The sequence below is a fragment of the Aptenodytes patagonicus genome, chromosome 5, assembly GCF_965638725.1.
Source record: "Aptenodytes patagonicus chromosome 5, bAptPat1.pri.cur, whole genome shotgun sequence".
NCBI lineage: Eukaryota > Metazoa > Chordata > Aves > Sphenisciformes > Spheniscidae > Aptenodytes > Aptenodytes patagonicus.
This window is the reverse complement of record NC_134953.1, coordinates 40,474,743-40,496,656: the sequence shown is the minus strand read 5'-3', so window position 1 is coordinate 40,496,656 and position 21,914 is coordinate 40,474,743. Positions and strand designations below refer to the sequence as shown.

Below are 21,914 nucleotides of genomic sequence, written 5' to 3'. Positions count from 1 at the left end.
GGAATTCTATTGTGAAAGCAAATGGTGTCCTTCAAGAAACAGACCAAGAGTAAGTGCAGTGTCTTCTTGATTTTGCCCTTGAGCCTGTTGTCAGCTCCAGCACCTGCCCCTCTGTAGGCCGCCCCTATAAACCCAACCATTTGAAAGCATTAACTGTAGAGAGTGCAGGACCAAGAACCTTTTTTTAAAGCACACATGCCATCACTTCTGCTGGTGAAGCTCAAGCTCTGTGAGGTCCATTATATTAGTACTTATTATTGCCATTTGATCTCTGAAAGAAGGATTAAATGGGATGGTATTGAATCACCTTCCTAAGGATTTAATGATGTTCAGCAGAAGAGCTAAAACTGAAAAGGTGCTGGGGAACACTGAGGAAAAAATGTTGTATGTAATTCTGATATTTCTTTTAGTCCTACTTTGCCTAAGCACAAAACAGGATTCCACTTTTTCTGAAAGAGTCCATGCATTTCTTCAGAATTCTTAATTTTTAAGAGATTTCCATACAGCTTCTTCAGACAGCACACCCTTGTGTACCCAGAGAACAGTTTAAATAATATACAATACAGTAAGTGGAGCCTGTAAGATTAGGGATGACATGTAAGCAGAAATTCTGTGTATTCCTCCCAGAGAAAGACTGCTGCTTCCCCCCACCCCCACCCTTTTCTTTTTCTTTCTCCTCTTGTTAGCCAGCAGGTGAAAAAATACTGTATAAGCTCACATTTGTTTTTGCCTCTGGTCTCTTTGTGACAGACAGAACCACAGTTAAGAGGGGTTCAGTTAACTCTTAAGATTGGGTAGCCTCTTCAGGTGAGAATTACTTCCAGTTCTCCTCCAGGCTTAGACATTTGCATTGCAATGGGATCAAGCTTTACCCTAATAAAGGAAGATGTCATTCTAAGTAAAGCTGGAATAGTAATCCCCTGCATCAAGAAGAAAGGTACAGCTGGCACACTGTCATCCTCCATTGATAAGCCAATGCATCCACAAGCTGTTTTTAACTCTTACCACTACACTCCTCCTAATACACCACACTGCTTTGCCCAGCTATTTGAGATAAGGGAGCTGCAAGAAAAAGGCAACACCCATAGCAGACTAGCCTCTGATAATGGAAGCAGTGAAACAAAACAAAACATCAATCTCCAAAATAGTAATTTTACATCTCCCATTAGGATCACATCCTGGTTTTAGAAGTTTCTGTGCCGCTTCTTGTTGAGCTGACTTGCTCAGCTCTATGCACATACAGATACAGTGTGCCAATTGAATGCATGTTGTTTTCCCCAGACTTCCTTTCCCTTCTTTTTTTGGCTAAATGAAGGATAACACTGCAATGTAAAAAGTGGGTTACAGGGACGATAGAGAAGAACAACAACAAATACCATAGCACCATTTTTACTTTTTTTTTTTTTTTTTAAAAAGGAAAAAATCCCCAAACTTTAAAACCCTCCAGGGACAAAAAAAATACCGCTCATTCAGTATGAAAAATCATGTTTTATCATTTCATCTCCAAGCTAAAGGGCTGAAGAAGTCCTTCTTCATAACAACTCAGAGACAATAAACTTGCTCTCTCCACCACATGGTGCTGACAATTTCACTAAAATCCAACTTCTTTGGCAATTTAGCAGTATAAGACTTAATTACACTAGAAATTAGAATTCACATATCTAGAGTATCATCCATTTTATGTTTACCAATACACGTCATTTACTCTGCTTTGCAACTTAGAGTTAGGTTTCATATTGATAACACATTCAACACTGTTTTCATACCTCTTATTTACTATTGAGTTGATGCTTTCACAGCTTTTTTTAATACTTGTCATTTACTATGATTTTCTTCAAATATTATTTTCTCACTTATTGCCATCTACAGAAATAAAACTGTTGTAGGAATGCTTTTTGTTATGTAAATGGGGTGTATTTTTTGTGTGTGTGGTTTGGTGTTTTTGTGTGTGGGTTTGTTGTTTTTTTGGGGAAAAACACTTTGTTTTTCCACCTTTGTAAAACTACCCTGCATAGGGAAGAGCTTAAGTCATGCAAAATTATTACAGTGTTAGACTTGTCATGAAGGAAAGTCACAAGCCACATGCCAGGTAACTTGATTGGCTGTAATAAGTCCTACCTTCAGCATACGTTCTCAGTACCCACTCTGATAACATGAGAAGTTTGTTCTACAAGAATTGATTCAAGAAATAAATAAAAATCAAGCCTTTAACTCTAAAGTTGCCACTAACAGATGTGAACATTCAGCATCCTAGAAGGTTAAGCAATAGAGCAATATGTCTCCGATTGTCTAAACATAAGTAGCAGGGCTAAGCTGTATTGTCCTTACACCTTCAAATAAGTTACAAAGAACAAAGTATTAGTATTTGAAATTATACTGTGATCTGGTATTTTACTCTAAGCAGAACTACTGCTGATCACCTTTTGGATAACTCTACATGATTTAGATCTTTACATTAAGTAAGAACAAAATTTGAGCTCTTTGCTGCTCAAGCATCCTTAAAACACCAGCACTGGTCACAATGACCAGTCTAAGTACTTTTAAGAAATACCGCAATGTCATAAAGAAAACTTTAAAGTAACCATTCTACCTTTTGCATTTCAAGAAATACCATCTCATCTTTGTTCCAGGAGATTAAATGTACAGAAAGACCAGATCCCACACACAGAAAATGGGAAGCACTCAGGAAGTCCCTGGGAAGTAAACTCACAATAGCCACAAATATTTATCAAGATTTCCAGAAGGGAACAAGTAATTTTGATGTCTGAAGTCTTCAGAAAGTCACTCCTTTTTCCTGAACACCCTGGGAGTCACCCACAATTATAAGTCACTGCTGAAACTTTCGCTCTTCATTTTCCCCTTGTTTCTGCTAAAAAGCATTGACCAAATAGAAAAACTAATACATTAGGAATGTTTTACTATAATCTATCCAAATGAGCTGCTTTTTATGAAACCTGAAGTTTCTGTTACAAACACTGCTACAAATATGTGTTGTTTTACAACCACTGCTACAAATATGTGTTATTTTACAGTTCTTCCAAGAAATAATGCAGTTCACCCTGCAATCTTCCAAAACAAATTCTAATCAAACATCACATGTATGGGTAAGGAAGCGGAGAAACCAAGGGCACAAATAACAAAATTAAAATTCATCTTCACTCTCTTCCCTTCCAATTCCTCTCTCCAGAAGGTTGTGAGTCTTCCAAAAGGGAGATGGAAAGCAGTAGAGCATTCTCCCCCCATCCCCAACACACAAAAAGCACTCCAAAAGTGAACACCTTACACAAGAGAGCCAACTCTTTCACCTCTCTGAGCGCTCACAAGGATGACTGCAATCCTGGAGGAGAGGCAGGGAGGGACTTGGAGCTTCTGAAGGCACAGAGACCACATCAAAAGCATCTCCCAAAGAGGCCAAAACCAAGCCAACTCTAAATTTCCTCCACAAAAACTCTAGTGGAAAACATTTAGGGAAAGGAAAGTCTGCAGGTTTACTACTCAAAAGACAGGTAAAGAAAGCACCACCAATGTCAACAAGCATCAACAACCACCTGTCAGGGATTATTTGTTTATCACCTTGGACTCAACTGAGAGCATCTATCAGTCTCTGAGCAGCCTTCATCCGACATTATGGGAAGATCACATCTCTACAGTAGAAAGTTAGAACTGTGTGTCTTGCTCTGTCATAGCTTTGGAATTCCTGCTGCCTATCCTTCAAAAATTTGAATGCCAAAGCGGGTTGACAGCCATAATACAGTATGAGTCTTAAAATGTGATGTTAGATCAGGACTATGAACTGCACACAGAATTTAGGGTGGAAGTTCCCTCTATCCCAAAAGGTCCTTGTAATCTGCTGGAAAGACTGCAAATAATACCTACCAACTTCAAAAAGGAAATTATTGCCTGTTATTTTCTATTATTTTTGCAGACCACCACCACAGAAAACAGATGGGATATGTGATTTCATCTTCACTTAAGCATCAGAAGATTAAAAAAAACCCACTAACATTCTGTCTGCTGATCAAACAAGGGAGGTTCAAAACTTCAGCCCTTCCTTAAAACCACCACAAAAAACAACCCGAAACCCCAAAAAACAACCACACAAAACACACCAAACCATCCAGGTTCTGACTTTTCTCCCAAAAAGGGAGAAAAAAGCTTGTACACTACCGTGCCCACTCTGAGATGATATGAAACTCTTAATTCTGAAAGAGACAAGAAAACAAATTTCTCTACTCTGTATGAAAGCTAATCACTTCTCTTGGTGAAGTAGTAAGTCTGGTAATCTGGTAGTTGATCCTGAGGTTCAAAGAGGCTCATGATTTATATTTATTTTTATTCCCTGTGGACAAGAACAGAGACCACAAAACCGACAAATTAAAAGGCCTGAACAACAACTAACTCCTGAACACTAAGTGCAAGAGAAGACAAGACGAAAGACCCAATTCTGTCATGTCAGTGAAAGAATCCCACTGAAACTGCCAGGACTCTCCCTGGGATAACAAGGCTCTACACCAGATGCAGAGGCTTGAAGGACCCTAATCCAGAAGCAAACAAACCTACTTCGGAGCGTATAGGTATTTTCTGATTTTGTACTTAATTATATGTTGACATACACTTGAGACAGGTGCTGTACGAAGACTAACCTCAATCAATAGCCCATACAGAGCTACTGTCAAGTGACTGTGCTGCTTCTTCCTGATAAAAGCTAGCAGGGGAGAAAAAAAATCCCAACCGCCAAACACATAACCTACAAATAAAACCCGAAGAAGTTAAAGAACTCAAAGTTCACGAGTAGAGGCCACCATTACATATGGAAAAGGATGAGTCCAAGATCAAAGCCAAATGAGGAAAAAAAAAAAAACACCACAAAAACCTGGAGAAGGACCTGTGATCTAGTTTGGTACATACATACATTTATTGAGGTTCAGCTTAACATGAAAAGCTCATCAGTTAATTCTGTGCCTTAATTTCTAGAGAGTTAGTTGGTGTTTAGGCACTAAAAATTGCCTGAGAGAAACATGGTTAATTAAGTTGCCTATGAAAACCAAAGGTTTGGGGATTTTCTTTTTATTGGTTTTCTTTTTAATTTGGGAAGGTGGCTGAGAAAAATTGTGTAGGATCTGCTTTTGTCAGTGTCCTTAGCCAAGAGTCCCTGTGAATGAAGATACCATTACTCAAATGGTATTAATTACTCAAATGGTATTAATTAACAGAAGAAACCCAGGCCATTGCCACAAAAAAGAAAATAAATACATGAAAAAAAAATGTAGGAGATACCAGATATTATAAAAAGCTAGAGCTGGCAATGCTCCTTTACTACGCACTTCTCGTTTGTTTGTCCTGATTATAGGCAGTTTCAATCTCTCTTGAACTACTGCAATTTGTCTAATTTATCCCATGAGTAAATGGAAGAAATAATAAGTATCAAATACTCACGCTTTTAAGAAGCCAAATGTTGTTCTTAAAAAAAAAAAAAAGAAAAAAGAAAGAGAAGGGAATGACATTTTTAAGGAGAGACTATAAACACAATATGGTCGTTTTCATATGGCTGTCCATAGCAATTACATGGAAGAAAACGGTACTTAAATGAACCAGCAGAATGTAAAGCACTTCATTTTTTCCCCTCATTTCCTTCCCATAATAGTACTTTAAAACAAGAAGTGTTGTGCTTCATTATTAATCTTCATCTTCAGATGGAGAGTGAGCCTTTATTTTCGCAACACAGCACGTATAATCCAAGAAGCACACGACAGAAGCCACGCTAACATGCATGAAAAAAGCATTTTTCTTATTTTCCTGTCTTCTTTCATATTGCCATTTCATTGATTTGCTTACTGAATTTTTCAAGGTTAAGAACACATGCAGTTAGGGGAGTCCAACATTGTCTACTGCGATGAATTACTGGAATAATAATAATTTATATTGAAGAAAAAAGACATAAACCTTCTGCAAGAAAAACAACTGTCATTTAGAAAGAACAGAAAGGGACAGGCTCTTTTACATTCTACTGACATTTGTCAGTCTTTCAAGATGTGAAAGATTTTATTAACTAATAACTTCTTTTAAATAAACATTTAGCAGAGGAACATAAAGCATCTTGAGCTAGTTCATGGAACTATGACTACAGGCAAAAAAATCTACCATCAAGTGAGGAATGCAGTAATTTGATTATTCACTTGACAACCCCCTAATGGTATTATTCCCAAGTTTTCTCAAACAATTTTTCAAAATAATAAGATGTTACAGCTTTTAACTTTAGCAGTCAGTGCCAAGTTTATAACATGAAGTTCGAAATCCCCACTAGAAAATGGGTTTACTTTTGGTATTTCTACCAGTACTTAATCGCAGGTCTTGGAATCCAGTTTCAATTCTCACATATCTCCAGTTCCCTTCTTGTGAGCTTATATCAGGTAATACCTGACAAAATAAGATTGTCTATATAGAGATCAATGGAAAAAACTGTTTTTCAAGAGGAAGAAAAAGTATGCAGATCACTGAAATGGCACTGAGTTCAAGAGAAAAATATTTTATTGTCAGTTCAGAGAAGTTTCAGACCTAAGGTTTTTTCCAACTTAGTTTCAAACGACTACAGGTAAGAAGAATAGGTTCCACCAATAGTTGTATTTTCAAGATAGAAAATGCTTAAAACATTTTAGATTTTATGTGGGTCAAATACAAAGTACTTTTCAAATACTAATTTAAGATGGGAGATTTTTTCCAAAGACTGTGAAAGCCCTTTCTGCCCCACACGGAATGAAGACCAGTACCATAAACCACCAAGAGGCAGTCTCCCTTTACAGCACACGGCATTATTTGTAATATGTGTACTGTCTATGAAGGGTCTTGAAAGAACCCCTGGTTTTTCTTCAAGCTGTAACAGCTCTAATGTAATTGATATATTATCAGTTAAAATATATAATATCAAAGTGCAAGTTCAATGGATGGCTTAAAAAAGGCCCAGTCCTTAAAGCTTAAGTCTCTAAATGTCCCACAAAGGACCAGGTTCTTGTTGATCAGGTACACATTAAAAAAAAAAAGGACAAAAACCCACCCATCATTTGTTACAGCAAAAGAGGATGACAAAGCACAACAGGAGAGTTCCTCAGATCTTCATTACACCCCAAATACATGCAGGTACATATGCTCTTTCTCCAGTTCAACAAAAGGATTGTATTATATTTCTCATATATTTTTGGACTTCCGACACAAACAGCCTTCTGAAACATAACAGCAGTAGGAACATTCAACACATTAGTTAGAATTTATGGTGTTTGAATTCTGTGATAAAACGAGCAACGGACTGATAATTCCCTCAGAGGAAGCCAATTTCTTCCCTCTAACCATCAACATCTTTCATATTCTCAGCTTTGATAAGATCAATGGTTGCAGCTAAATTAATAGAAAGTTGATTTTTAGTCTGAAGTCCTTTAAATACTCCCAACTCTTTATAAATAAGCATCCTTTATGGTCTTAGGAAATTCAAACTATCAATGTGGAATAACCTGCATCTCAATATCTGCAAGGCAGAAATATCCCTGGTATCTTCTTACTTACAACCATTCAATCAAAGTTAAGTTCAAAGGTTCAATATTTCAAAACAATTCACTATGTATGTCAGCAATGCCTGTATTGAGAAATATTTTCTAAATTATAGTACAGATTTTGGGTCTTTGAAAATGCAAGCAAAACCAAGAAATACTTTAATCAAAAGAAAAAAAAAAGTGAAACATGGCAACAGAACTAGTAAGAAAGACACACTGATGTTTAGGTAAGTTTATAGCCCCAGAGAACTTTACACCATCATTATAGAGGTGTTCAGTTCTCTATCAAATTTCCTTCAGATTTCAGTGACAATGTAGGGCACTGAGTTAATCTTTGATTACATCCTAACAGTAATTCCTTATAAGGCTCCTGGACAGGTTTCCCTTATTTGGCAGATCTCATTCCATCCCCAAGTGTACTGGCAGCACACACAGCATACGTGATCTTTTCAGCTGCTGAACAGCAGTGACAGGTGATTTAGTGAATTTTAATTTGCTTAAAACCACTCTCTACCCCTCAGGCCCCCTAAACAAATCTATCAGAAGCTTAACATGGACACCAACCTGAAAGGACTTTGAGAATCACAAGTTCTAAACTCTGACCCCAGCTTCCCAGCAGACTTCAGTAACCACCAGTAACTCACACCACCTTAGGGACAAAGTTTAAAAATTAGTTTGTGCTTAGTAATTCAGCATGTCAAGTGGTATGGCCCTAAACATACTCTCCTCAGTACAAGTATATAATGTACTCAGTATAAGTATATAATGTTTATATTCTTCCTAATATAATAGCGTAGTTGACCATTTAATGAGATCAATCAGTATCAATAAGAATTTTTCCCCTTCAATTTCCTGTGCAAAGTATTACTGCAAATTTCCACTCAAACTGACAACAGATCTCAGTTCCAATCACTTATTCTTGAACATAACTTACCCGTATACCCCAAGAGGTATTATGGAAACATTAACAATTTCAAACTCTTCAATGCTGCTTCTTACATCAATAGATCTTAAAGCACTTTATAAGAGAATCCTGTATCATTTGCCCAACTTCAGCAGAGCACAGAGTGGTGAAGGGCTCTGTTTCCACTGGAGTGGCAGAACTGGGTTTCTCAACTCCCATTCAAACTAATAAAGAAAGAGAAAATTTTTCACTCAGTGGTGAAAAGGAAACTGAACTTCAGCTATTTGGGGCACACTTCATAAAGTAATGAACTTTCATCAACGGTGGACATTCTTCTGAGTTAGAAGGGCCATTTGCTTTATTCAGATAAGAAGTATCTTGGTAGGATGTGTTAAAGTCCCCCCAGTCAAGATCTCAGTGTAGGAATAATCAGCTAAGCTCGACTTGCCATCTGGTCCCAAAAGCCGGAAGGAAAATATCAGCTGGAAACATGGTTAATAAGCAAAACAGTTATGTGAGAAGGTCTTGGGTCACGCAACTGAGGAAGATCAGTGGTACTGGCCTGAATCAGGACACCAGGCTGGGAGGAAACAACTCTGTGCTATATTAGTTCAACTAAACTTGAGTCTACCAGCACAGGATACAAATCAGCGAGGACACCATGAACCTCTTTCTCTGAACCAAAGCCTCAGTCTGATGCTGTCAGCACCTTGCAATTTTAATAGTTAACCTTTTTCCCTTTTGTATTTTATTGAAGTGTACTTGTTGCTCATGAACACGTGGTAAACTGCAGCATGCACACATCCAAACACCTAACCAAAAAGGTCTCAAATCACCATACGCAGAGAGATTGAAAAATTAGTAATTACAGTAAAAACAACAATAAAAAACCAAGCCATTCTGTATCAGAACTTAGCCTTTAGGGAGAGTAAGCATTAACTGTGAAAAATACTCAAACTACAAAAACAAAGGACACAGCTGCTGCTGTAAAGCAGGTTTTGCTCACTGCGCTTCCAGAATTAAACATTTGTGACAATGATCTCTGTTACTTAATTTCACACTACTAATTTTTTTTTACTTACGTATTCCAACTGTAGCACTGCTGTAATGATTGCATTGCTCAGTTCTAGTTTGGATACAATTACAAGTTTCAGCTGTTACTTTGATGGACTCATTTATGTTAACTGGTAGCATAACCATAAACCCCCCCTTATTTTTCTTGAACCAATATTTCCAAATCTACAAAAGATCAGAAGTAATCTCAATTTATAAATCTTTAAACTGCTTGGGCCTGCCACCAAGTGCTGATTATTCATAGTACCTTCAGACTCCAAGCTTGTAAAAGTCTAGATAGAATACAGAGCAAAAATGGAGAAAAGCCTACACATGGAAAAAGGACACAAAAGAGCTGTGAGCCAAACCCTCTCTGAGCTCACTAGAATGCCATAAAGGTATGATGGAAGAAAACACTTCTCAGAGTCTATAAAACTATTTGTGGTTTTACCCAACTACAAGATTATTAAAAAAAAAATAATAAACAAACCTCATTGTCCATGCCACTGAAAATTCAGACCCTTGGAATGGGTGCTGACCAGTATTCTTCTCTGAGGGCAGCCAGTGAGCATCTGTACCTAAAGACGACTTGAGAGGATGTGTCAGTCTCAGATCTGGCTACAAAAACAACATTTCTGAAGGTCAGCTCAGAAACCCTCGAAGTCCAAGGAATGATGTGGTCACACAGGAGATACCTTGATTAATCTAGCTCAATTCTGCCAAAGATCTTGGCATCAGACACCTTGGTGTCTTGTCCTGTGGTGCTCTACAACTTCTTTTCCTGCCAGCACATTGGCAAGAAAACTACTATGATCAGATCACCTTAAGTTTGTGTCCTTTACTGACTAACAGTAGCTAAGAAACAGCTTGAGAAAAGGTGATCTGCCAGCATATTTCACAGTCCTGAGAAATGTTCTGTTGTTGGATAAATGTTAATGTATTACCCCACGGGCACACGATGTTCTGACCAAGGATTAAATTTTGTTAGAGCCTCTGACTGTATCCACCTGTAAAGTTATTGCACTTGACTTTGGCAAGAGTGATCCTTAAGATAAATGAAAAGGAGGTGGACCAGCGTAAACCCTTAGCAGACTTCTCTTGAATCTCCAATATTTACGCAAAAAGGAAGAAATCTGACACCAGCAGCAGGGAAAGAGGGAAGTCTCTCTGGAAAGATTTCAGAGGATCCTTCAGGTACCAGTAACTATGACAGGACTTCTAGGAGAAGATGTACTGATACCCCTGTGTGGTTTTACACAAAACTCCACAACTTATTATATAGCTATAATTCCAAATACAAGTTACTGATCACTTTTTTGTTTGTTGACTTTTCATCTTCAGAAAGAAGGGGAAAAAATAATCAAAGTGGTTATGGATTAATTTTTTGTAGTCTTCAGAAATAGGCTTGTCCCAAGTGAGGCTGTCATCTCAGTAGCAATTTACACAAGATAATAAGGATTTCGGGTTCATCCATATTAACCATCAAGCATTTTACAAATATCTTTAATGTTATGAAGAGGTCAAGTCAGGGGGGCACGTAACGCAGTTCAAACCTCTTGCTGGGTATTTCAAATACCTTCTATAAGAAATAAGAGTCCAGAAGATAGAGACCATTTAACAGCAGCATGGATATATGGCTTGACTTACCAAGGCAAAATCAACCTCAACTTTTTCTTGTAAATGAGTATGTTCGATTGTGTCAGTTCCAACAAAAACCTTCACTTTATTTTTGCAAAATATTATTTCTGCAGTATTCTACTGATTTCCATAGTGTTGACACATCCTTAATATTCTAACAAAGCACACAGAGCAGACCCTGAAAGGGGATGAGAAACAAGATAATACATGCCACCTTTATATTTTTCAGGCCCAGGTCACAGATGAAGTCCTCCCAGACTTTAATCAGTCTTCCTGGAGGACTGATAAGGAGACACAGTAGATATAGATTAATTCCTTCTCTGAAACTATTGGCTATTTTAGGTGGTTCAAATTTCCTTATATTAAATACATGCTGATCATCTCAACTGTGCTCAAACTTTGAAAACAATTCTGCTTTAAAGTTGGAGTACAGGACTCCTAAAGGTCCTCACTGTGTCCAGTTGGAAAAAGTTGCATCGGAAACCTGAAGCAGGGCAATGTTGTCAGTTGTAACTGCTATCACACTACAAGTACGTGCTATCAAATGCCAAGCAGATCTCCTTGTGTTCGTGAGCCCGCATATGTCTAGAAGCCATATGTTCAGCACGAGGGCTTATTTGGAAGCCTAAATTTAGATGTTGTAAAGTTACTAAGTTTACCTTCAGTAATGAAAGCTAATTTGGTCCTTATTTGGGGGAAAGCTCTCTCTAAATTTAGATTTAGAAGCGCAATGCAAATAATTGTTCTTTGTTAAGAAGTTCCAGTAACTGCCAATTCTCTTGTGCATGCTGACAAAGTCTTCCAATCAGTCTTCTTTCTTGATTTCGTTGTCTTTTGATGTGTCCTTTTGCTGACTGTCTTGGACAATCATTCACCGCACTGACAATTGATGACCATAGGGCTAAATACATACAAAACTGCTTGAAGCCCTCAACGCATTTGGTAGCAATCATCTGCTGTTTTTGATGTGAATGCCAAAAAACAACAAGCATTGAGAGAGCAAATTAGCTGGCTTTGAAATTCCTTCATTGCTTCATAGCACAACATGTCCAGGAACTTGTGTGCATCATCAAATCTCTAGTGTGTTAATGGCTGTTCCCAGCAAGTCCTGCCTCTGCCCCAGATGAGACAGAAACAAGAGCCTTATCAGAGGAGGACAATGGATGGTCCCTGGCAAAGGGTGATACTTTGTATTCAGCTGGCAAAGAAACAGCCCAAACTAGCTTTAAAGCTTTCACAATAGGAACAGAGGGGAAAAAAAAGAAAAGAAAAAAGTACAGTTCTGAATTGGGATACAGATGCTGGGCTATTGGTGTAACACAGTTATCCCCATGCTGCCAAATTAAATCAAGGTTACAAGCACACAGAAAGAGCGGATATCCAATTCTGATCTTAAAATTTTCTTAGAGGAGACAATTAAAGGAGTATTTGCTTTTAGCTTCTCTATTTAGTGCTATAAAACTCTGCCCTCTACTTTCCATCCCAACAAATTCTGGCTCAGCAAGGTACAAAAAAGTGTCTTTGGCAGAGCCACAAAGAAAATGGAGTCTCCTTCCCCAAGAGGCACAGTCATAGCACCTAGTGGGCCTCATGCGTGTTCAGCTAATGCTATGGCTTGTGAAAACCAAAAGTGTCCTGAGTACCAGAATAATTACTGTCACTAGCAGAAGGAAAGAGACAAGGAGAAGACCAGTAAAACACATGGGCTGTAGAAAGCTGAACGGATCCAGAGGTACTTTGAAGTTCTGCAGGCCTCTGACATAAGCAAGCTAGCATGGCTGATCAGATAAACCATCTGACTCGCCCAGAAATAGATTCAACCCAACACATACGCTGCACAACACACGTAATCGCATTCTCTGTATCTGGATTTTCAAGCAAGAATAAGCAAGCCTGATCCCGGATTCCTTCCCCTTTTTTCCCAAAACAACTGGTTAAAAATTTTCAAGATTATCTTGTACAATGCACTCAGACAAGCACTCAAAACAACTCTGTTGCAGTCTCTAATGGAACAATACAAGTTTCCCGTATATACTAAAAAATGTTAGGGGTTTTTTTCCCCAACCCCAGATGTGAAGGTATGTTTTTAGGATTACGTTTTACAATTTAAAATTCATTCTAGTCTCTTTCCTGCAGCTTCAAGACCAGCAGTCAGCTTAATGAAGTTCCATTAAAACTGCCCTGTTTCATAGTGGCAACTGACCACCATCACTCCCAGCGGGGCTGAACAAGACACACTTTGGGGTTGTCACTGTCTCTACTGTGTGTTTAAGCACTTGTTCTGGGTAGAGCAGCAAAAAAGGAGCCACTTCTCTGAAGACAAGTCGGCTTCTATGTAAATGGCACAATTTCAAACAGTTTCCAACATCTCAGTTATTTTTCCTTAAGTGAAATACTTTTCCTCATTCTTCAGGAAAGGTAAACTTTCCTTTAAGAGTAATCGCTCTCCATTAACAGAAGTGTCACTCACACAGTGCTGACTCTCTCCTGTGGTAACATGATGGACCCTCACAGATAGACGTTACGGCCCTACCACCAGCACAGCACAAGCAAGCTAGGATGCAGACGGACAGAACAGCCGCCATTCTGCTTCGTCCCCTGTTACTTTATTCCCCTTCCTACCCACCCCCTTTTTCTTTTTTTAAAGCATGAGAAACAAACTCAGGTCACACTTACTGCTGGGTACTCTGAAGCCAGATCATACATAAGAACAGTTACCCTGGGGCAGATGATGCACACAAAGTTCAAATTTCACCTCATTCAGTGATAAGTTTTTCTTATTCCCAGTCATTGTTTTGCTATTTCATAAGCACAATTTTAACCTCCAAAAGTGTTGATCACCTTAAATTCACCAGGCAGTCAAAATTTCCATGAAGTCTAATTTTTTTAGCATGCATGGAATACAGAACCAGCCTGCATTGATTCTAACATAATTCAGACACACAAATAATACTGTTTCAGCAGGTACCTGTTTCCTTTCAATCAGCGATGTTAGTCCCCTTCATTCTGTATTTTGGCTCAAAGAAAGCCTTACACTAATCTGTTTTACCAACCTTGTTCACTTCTCTTACAGGTATTTTCCTTTCAGTGCCTCATCAAAGCAAGGAAGAGCTATTTAAATACTCCTGCATCCCATCCTCTCACAAGTTTTCTGATCATTGCATTAGATCTTTTTCATTCCATCATTTCAAGTCTATGCTCCAGCAATGGCAGAGTCAAGCTTCAATTCAAACACCATTTTCAAGTAGCTGCTGAGAGTATAGCACACAACACTTAGCAGTCTGCATAGCTAAGCAGCTTCAATCAAACTGTGGTTAGTGTCATGTTTTATTTCTCAATCACACTGATCCTGTTTTACACATGCTAATTACTTTTTTTTTAAAGTATGCCAAAAAAAATCAAGCATGATTCTTTCTGTTAAGGCAGACAATTCTGATTTGAAAACAAAAGAGAACAATTCTGGTTTCATCGGTTAACTTTTCATAACTTCATCCCTATTCCGACTACAGTATGATTACAAATGCATTTTGGACAAGAAGATTATTATTGAGTTTACATCTCAATTATGTTTTTCTTTTCATATACACAGCTTTGATCTGGTTCTTTGCTGCGAAAATTACAGATTTGCTTGGGCTTCAAACTGACAATACCTGCATTTATTTCCATGGGAGATTTTTTTTTTTAAAAGTAATTCAGCATTTGAAATCTAAGCCCTTGAGTGCTGACATATACACCCCAAAAAATTAACTACAGTATTTCTAAAGGCATTTTAAAAAACACTAATCCTCCATTTTCTACTACTTTCCATCCTAACCATCCATATAATGTCCCAATCCCTATTCTGATTGTATCTGCGAACTGTAGCTCCAAAGTCTGAGACAGTAAAACTAGACAGTAAATTCCTTCTGCACAGATAGCTGAAGAATAGTAACACTTCATTTTTTTTGCTTTGAGTTCATTCAGCATTTAATTATAAGATGGCCCCAATCATTGGAGTTTTACTCAGTTTTTGGTTCATTATATACATGAATCGCATTGTACAGGCAGAATATATATATATATATATTGTAATCTCACACAAGGAAATAGATACTTCTAAGTTCTTCCTTGCAGCAAAAGCAACACTCAAAACCATGACTTCAGCTGAATTCTTTAAAAGGTATCAAACTACCACAAGGACTACAAGGAGAATTCAAGTTCTTCATAACTAGAGCCCTTAGAGCAGGCACCAAAAATCAAGATTTATCCACCATCAGTAAAACTACAGATACCTCCCTGTAGCTAAGTTGGAAACACTGGCAGTTTATGCAATTAAAATCTGCATATAGGCACTTACAAAAGTATCAACAAGATAAGCCATATTCATCACAGGTATTAGAGTGAATACTTTTTCTAGTTATTATGTGGTTTTATAAACACATCACAATGCTAAAACACCTAGAGGAAAGTTTTCAGACATGCTCACTGCTACTGTGGCTCTACTTCAAAGCAGAAATTTCAAATGGCACCAGTTGAGCTGAGCAGTCATTCAAAACTTCCCTGCAAAACTCTGCCATTTTAAGGCTCCTATACACACAACAGGATGGGGGTAAAGAAACATGCACTCATCTATGAGTTTTAGAAACTCTGTTCAAGGGATTATATTAAAGATACATTAATTGGGATACTGATCTTTACTTAAGAAACAAATACGATGAGCTGAGTTATGGTGATGAATTTCTAAGATTTGGAGTTTCTCTCATGGGGTCACAGCTAATACGTCCACTGGACTGGAAAAGTCTAGACTACCATAGAGAGCAAGAGGGAAGCAGATGATTGTGGCTTTGCCACCCTTTCAGTCTCTGTATATGAGCATGAGGAGAATTTCATACATGCACAGCTTTGGCAAGCAATGCTAGCTAAATGTGTAAAATCCGTGAGAACAGGGCACATGTTTACTAACGTGACATCAGTAGAAAGAAACATCATGACTTGAAACATCTTTACAGCAGAAATGAGATCAATGGCAAGAACTGCTACCAAAGAAATGGTTCCTGTGTTATGCAGTCACAAGTTTCCATCACTCCAACAGACAAATTTTTACTTCTTCACAATTGATGTTGTGAAGGCAGAAGACTACTAACTTGATTTTTTTTTTTGTTTTTTAAAAGACTTTGTATCATCTTCTAGATGCACGAAGTAGAAAATAGGGTCTACCAGCTGGTATCTGTTGACTTCAAAAGCCTTTGGATCTCAATAAGTGTTTACTGCACCTACCCTCGCCCCAAGCTGTTCAGACAGACCCAGACTCAAGACAAAAAAAAAAAAAAAAAAAAAAGACCACACCACAAACACCCACAGATGTAGTATATGCATTCGTTCTCTGCATGCCTCCCCTATTCATACCAACCTCTCCAGATTGCTCCATTCTGCACAAGGTAGACAACATCTGGTCCCAATGCAAAAAGTCTCCAGGTAGTTAGCAAATTTCTTCTTCTACAAACTCTCAATTCTTTATAGGTCCCTCCAGCAAAAGAGCCAGCTGTTTTAATCCACATTAGTACAACATATCTGTTGGACACAGCAGACCGTTTACATGCAAACTAGAATTTTGCCTCCAGAAAAAGATACGTTTCATTATACCTTTCCTCCATGCAAAGAACATACAAAAATCCATTATATTGAGAGATAGCAATTGTATAAGTTGGTTCTCCTACACCTCACTAGAATCTGCCTTCACCATGAATGTGACAACACTAAGCTATAACAGACAACGAGACTAACTTCCCAACTGATCTCACTAGTTTAGCCTGGGGTAACTTCATCCATCCAGAACTTCAAAATCATTTTACTTAGGGGGAATACTCCCCTCTAGCAGATTAGATTGTGTGTGATTTTACAGTTTTAGGATTCTATAGTGGTATGATGCCTCCAGCACTGTCCCTACATCAACACCAGCAGGGGAGAAAACGCGCGCTGGCTGAGCAAGGAAGGCAGAGACGGGAGCTTTTAGAAGTCTCCTCTGCAAGAAATAAAGGATTATACAGAAGAGGGAAAAAACAAACAAAAAAACCCCAAACAACCCACCCTGCAACGCCTTAAAAGTGCATGTATGCATGTGTTTGAACACGGAAGGGAAAAGGTTAATTCTGTCCGTTCACAGCCAGGCAGGAGGAAAGCTCAAGGTTCCTTATCCATCCTGTTGTTCTCTGTTATTTCACCTGCCTCATCCAATTTGGTTCCCATGCACAGTGGTTTTCTAAGAGAAGAGAAAGATGATAAAAAAAATACAAGATCTTGTGGAAGTTTTTAAACCTATGGAAAACTACTTTGGCCTTTTAAATTTATGTACATGTTCAATAAAAAATTACTACTTTTAAAAACCGATGTCACAGAACCCCAGATAACTGGCCTTTACTTTCATCTATAGAAAGTGACTTTATGTGGAACATCTCCATAAATGTCTGAATTCATTCATGCAAAGGGTATTTTTTGTTTCTTTATAAGAATTTTAAATATCTGCATAAGGGTTCAGTAAAGAAAGGCATTTTCTGGAGCATGGACTTGAGAAGAAATTCATTTCCACTGAACTTGAAGGAATTGAAATATGTGTAAGTGCTTCTCTGAACATCAGCCAAGACCTGCAAAACAGTTGAGGGGGAAAAATAAAATAAGGCTTCACTCCATACATACATTTATAAAATGTATATAGCTTTCTTACATAACAAATCTGTTCAAACTTTGGTACATGCTGATATGGTCAGAAATTTGCCTGCCCTACTGTAAAGAAACACCCGGGAAATATCCTGCACAGCAGTTATTAAAAATAAATAAGTTAAAGTAGTAATTGTCATTAAAATTAAAATATATCTAGATCAATAACGTTACTCAGACATAGTCACGCCATCGTGTAAAATCTTTTCCTCTAAAAGGCACAGAGGAACTTCAACTGAAAATGATTTCTCAGGTGGAATATGCTTGCTCAGTTTCGTACAGCAGTGTCAGTAAGGGAACAATTAACAAGTTTTCCTCTCCTGGTGAAGATGGAAAGTAGAAAACAGAAAGCACTTCAGAGCAAAAAGCCTTCTTGGGCTATGATGCACAGGAAGAATGTCAAATGACACAATCTCCACACAGTCTCGAGAATGAGCATCACATCCCAGCTTGTGAAGACTTTGTGAAGACGCCCCAGAAAAGCATCTTCACAGAAGAAAGAAAACCTTAACCAAGTCATTCATTAGCCTACGAAAACTACACAACCAGACTTCAAATGGATGACTGAAAGTACTCTGGGTGAGAACATGTATTTTTAGACAATTTGTCGGCGCACTTTTGTCTAAGTTTTGTCTCAATATTGAACACATTTACACCTTTTACTACATTTGCTGTGCCCCCTTGAGATGAAACAGGGCTGCACAGCCAAAGTTACATTCCCACAAAAAGTTTAACGGGCAGCAGTATGTATCTAAAAGAAAAAGGAACTGTATTGCAGTGGCACTGCTAGCTTTAATGAATAAGGTCTGAAGTAAAAAAAAAAAAAAAAAAAAAAGAGGAAAAAGAAGCTCTGTTTTGGCCTTGACTACACAAACCTACCTAGTTAAGAGTAAAAACCAAAACCTCAAGTGAAAATTTAAAAGCACCCTCCCACTCAAATTCAGTCTGTTGAGACTAGCATCAACAATTTTGTAATTGTCTGCTAAAATCTGCATCTATGGCAACAACAATATTTCCTCCTTCCTTTATAGAAGGTAAAATGAATTTGATGGTATGCTGATCTTCCACATACGCTGCAATGCTGAGTCTAAATTTGGATCAACAATTGAGTAAGAAAGCTGCCCAGAGTCCAAGAAGGAGGTTACCACATTGCTCTAAATTACTTACAATCTTCTACCCATAAATAACTGTCCTTTTACTGATCTCTGTTCTGCGCGCACAAAAGAAAGAAATGAAACTCATAACCTGAAAATAGGACAAAAAACCTCAATTGTTTCATTCTGGGGTTTTTGTTTTGTTTTTCACCCACAGCTGTAGCCTGCAGATGGATTTCCCATTCCACATATCTGTCAGTTAATGTTAATTCCTGCTGTCATAAAAATATCTTTCTGTTCAAGCACTTGCGGCTTGTGCGCTATTCTACCCAAGTGAACAGTCTAGGAAGACATCCCAATTTGGGACAAAAGGTAGATAACTAAATGGGAGTTCCAGTCAGCCAGAACAAAACAGGAATCCAGAGAGAACAACTGGAACCCAATTTTGTTCAGTCTCACCCAAATTTTTAAGGATCAAGCTAACTCCAAACACACACACCCTGCTCTATATCTCAATTTGAAGGGGCCGGGGGGGAAGTCCCTAATTATGCGGTGTCACAGTAAAAGTGGCCTTCCTGATCAGCTTCATCCATCTTGTTTTCTGACAAGCTAATTATTTTTACTTGCTTCTAGAAAAGAAGTTTGTGGGCTGATTCTATAAAGATAAGTACACACATGTTCTGCGCCCATCACACGGCTAGTAAATTGGTTACAGATTTTTATTACAGCTTGTTGATTCAGCCTGTAACTGCTATATTAGAAAGTCCTCAAAGTCAGAGTTGTAACAGGAGAGGGGTTTTGTTTGTTTGGTTTTTAAACATTTAATTTTTTTCCTGCCAGGCTGTAGACAGCTGAAACTCTTCTCCAAAACCAGGTCACATATGATAAACAGCTTCAACTGAAGAATGCAAGAGATTTTGCCTGACATTTCAAAAATGAAATACTTCCAGTTTTAAGAGACATCACTTATCAGGTTGCAGTACACCTTTCCACTTCATCTTCCAGGATGGGCACAGTAACATGGAATAAGGGCAGAAAAAAAAAAAAATCCTTTCCACCTATTCTGAAGATAAAAAAAGGCACCTAAACCTCTTACTGGGATCTCACTACAAGCACTAAAGATATTAGAGAATCTTATTCATAAAGTAACCTGCCCTCTCTCCCATCTTGTCTTTTATTCCCCCCCCCCTTTGAAAATATGTGCTTCCAAGTCCTTTGAGGCTCTTGGGGAAGAGTGGCTGGAAAGCTGCCCAGCAGAGAAGGACCTGGGGGTGGTGGTCGACAGCCGGCTGAACATGAGCCGGCCGTGTGCCCAGGTGGCCAAGAAGGCCAATGGCATCCTGGCCTGTATCAGAACTAGTGTGGCCAGCAGGACTAGGGAAGGGATCGTGCCCCTGTACTCGGCACTGGTGAGGCCGCACCTCGAATACTGTGTTCAGTTTTGGGCCCCTCACTACAAGAAGGACATCGAGGTGCTGGAGCGTGTCCAGAGAAGGGCAATGAGGCTGGCGAAGGGTCTGGAGAAACAAGTCTTATGAGGAGCGGCTGAGGGAACTGGGGTTGTTTAGCCTGGAGAAAAGGAGGCTGAGGGGAGACCTCGTCGCTCTCTACAGCTACCTGAAAGGAGGTTGTAGCGAGGTGGGTGTCGGTCTCTTCTCCCAAGTAACAAGCGATAGGACGAGAGGAAATGGCCTCAAGTTGCGCCAGGGGAGGTTTAGATTGGACGTGAGGAAAAATTTCTTTCCTGAAAGAGTGGTGAAACATTGGAACAGGCTGCCCAGGGAAGTGGTTGAGTCACCATCCCTGGAGGTATTTAAAAGACGAGTAGATGAGGCGCTTAGGGACATGGTTTAGTGGGCATGGTGGTGTTGGGTTGACAGTTGGACTTGATGATCTTAGAGGTCTCTTCCAACCTTAATGATTCTATGATTCTATGATTTTATTCTTTTGCCCAGGGGAGTGCACTGGCTACAAAGCTCCTTCAGAACTGATCCATCTTTCTCTGTACAGAACACCTCACATTCCTGGTGTGATTCCTGACCGCGTCTTGACCCTCAAAGCCATACACAAGTTTTTATTTCCCCCATGTATTTTGTCAATGAAAGATGCGTAACAGAAACCTCAACTTGCTGAGAACATCTGAGCTTTTCCTGCGCAGTGGGTCCTCTGTTGGGTAGCACTGCACTGATTTGGTTGGAATAAAAAAAGGATGAAGATAGCCCTTGCTCTCCTCTGATGACAAATGTTATCACAAAGTTGATGTTTCACTAGCAGCAGACATGGATTTTTTGGGTTGTGGGGTTTTTTTTTGTTGTTGTTTTAATTCTACAGCAGTGTGACTTATTACAGGGGAAGTGAGCAGCACTACAGAGTAAAAAGATGATTTGGGAAAAGAAAGCATGGCATAATTGTACTCTTCCTTCCCAACAGTAATAAAATATTAATTTAAGCATCTTGCCTTTTTTTTTTTTTAAACATTCCAAATATAGAAGGTCATTTACAAGAGCAAAGTTTTTAAAGAATTTTCATGAGATCCCCTGCTGTTTTAATTAGGAGAGTTTGACAAAAAAGAATTACAAAACTTGATACTGTTACTATGGAGTTAACTATCCCTGGAGGACTTCCCACAGACATTTCGTTAAATTAGCCAAGCTAGTAGTACTATAATATTTCAAGGGTTTTTGGGAAGCGAATCTACCATTTGCTACCTGTTTCAGCCATCTTTCCTTGCATTAGCTTATGGAGATCAACTATGCCAGACAAGAACCCTATGAAATCCACCCAAAGGGAGGGTATTCCTCAGGAAAATATTCTGAAATATTACTGCTAATTATCTGAGTTACATACTCAGAGTGCCTCTCATGTTTTTAAACATTGTTCTCATTTGCATTCAAGCACTGTTTCCCTGATTAACTAGGCAAAACTGTATGTTGCATTGCATCACAGAAGTCTTTTCCGTATGCAGAAGCAGTCTCTTTCTGCCACAGTTTA

At 38.6% G+C, this 21,914-nt stretch overlaps 1 protein-coding gene across 8 annotated transcripts in view; it reads right to left on the bottom strand.

Moving 5' to 3' along the window:
* PCDH15 (protocadherin related 15) overlaps positions 1 to 21,914 on the bottom strand; it is an 896,179-nt gene that overhangs the window by 834,478 nt on the left and 39,787 nt on the right. For 3 of the 8 annotated variants that reach the window (XM_076339466.1, XM_076339468.1, XM_076339473.1), the window contains exon 1: positions 9,989 to 10,317. The exons of 4 other annotated variants lie outside the window; for them this stretch is intronic. The gene's annotated coding sequence lies outside the window, so the exon portion shown is untranslated. Of the gene's footprint in view, positions 1 to 8,105; positions 8,191 to 9,988; positions 10,318 to 21,914 lie in introns of those variants that run through there. One more of the 8 variants, XM_076339482.1, reaches the window with a different exon arrangement.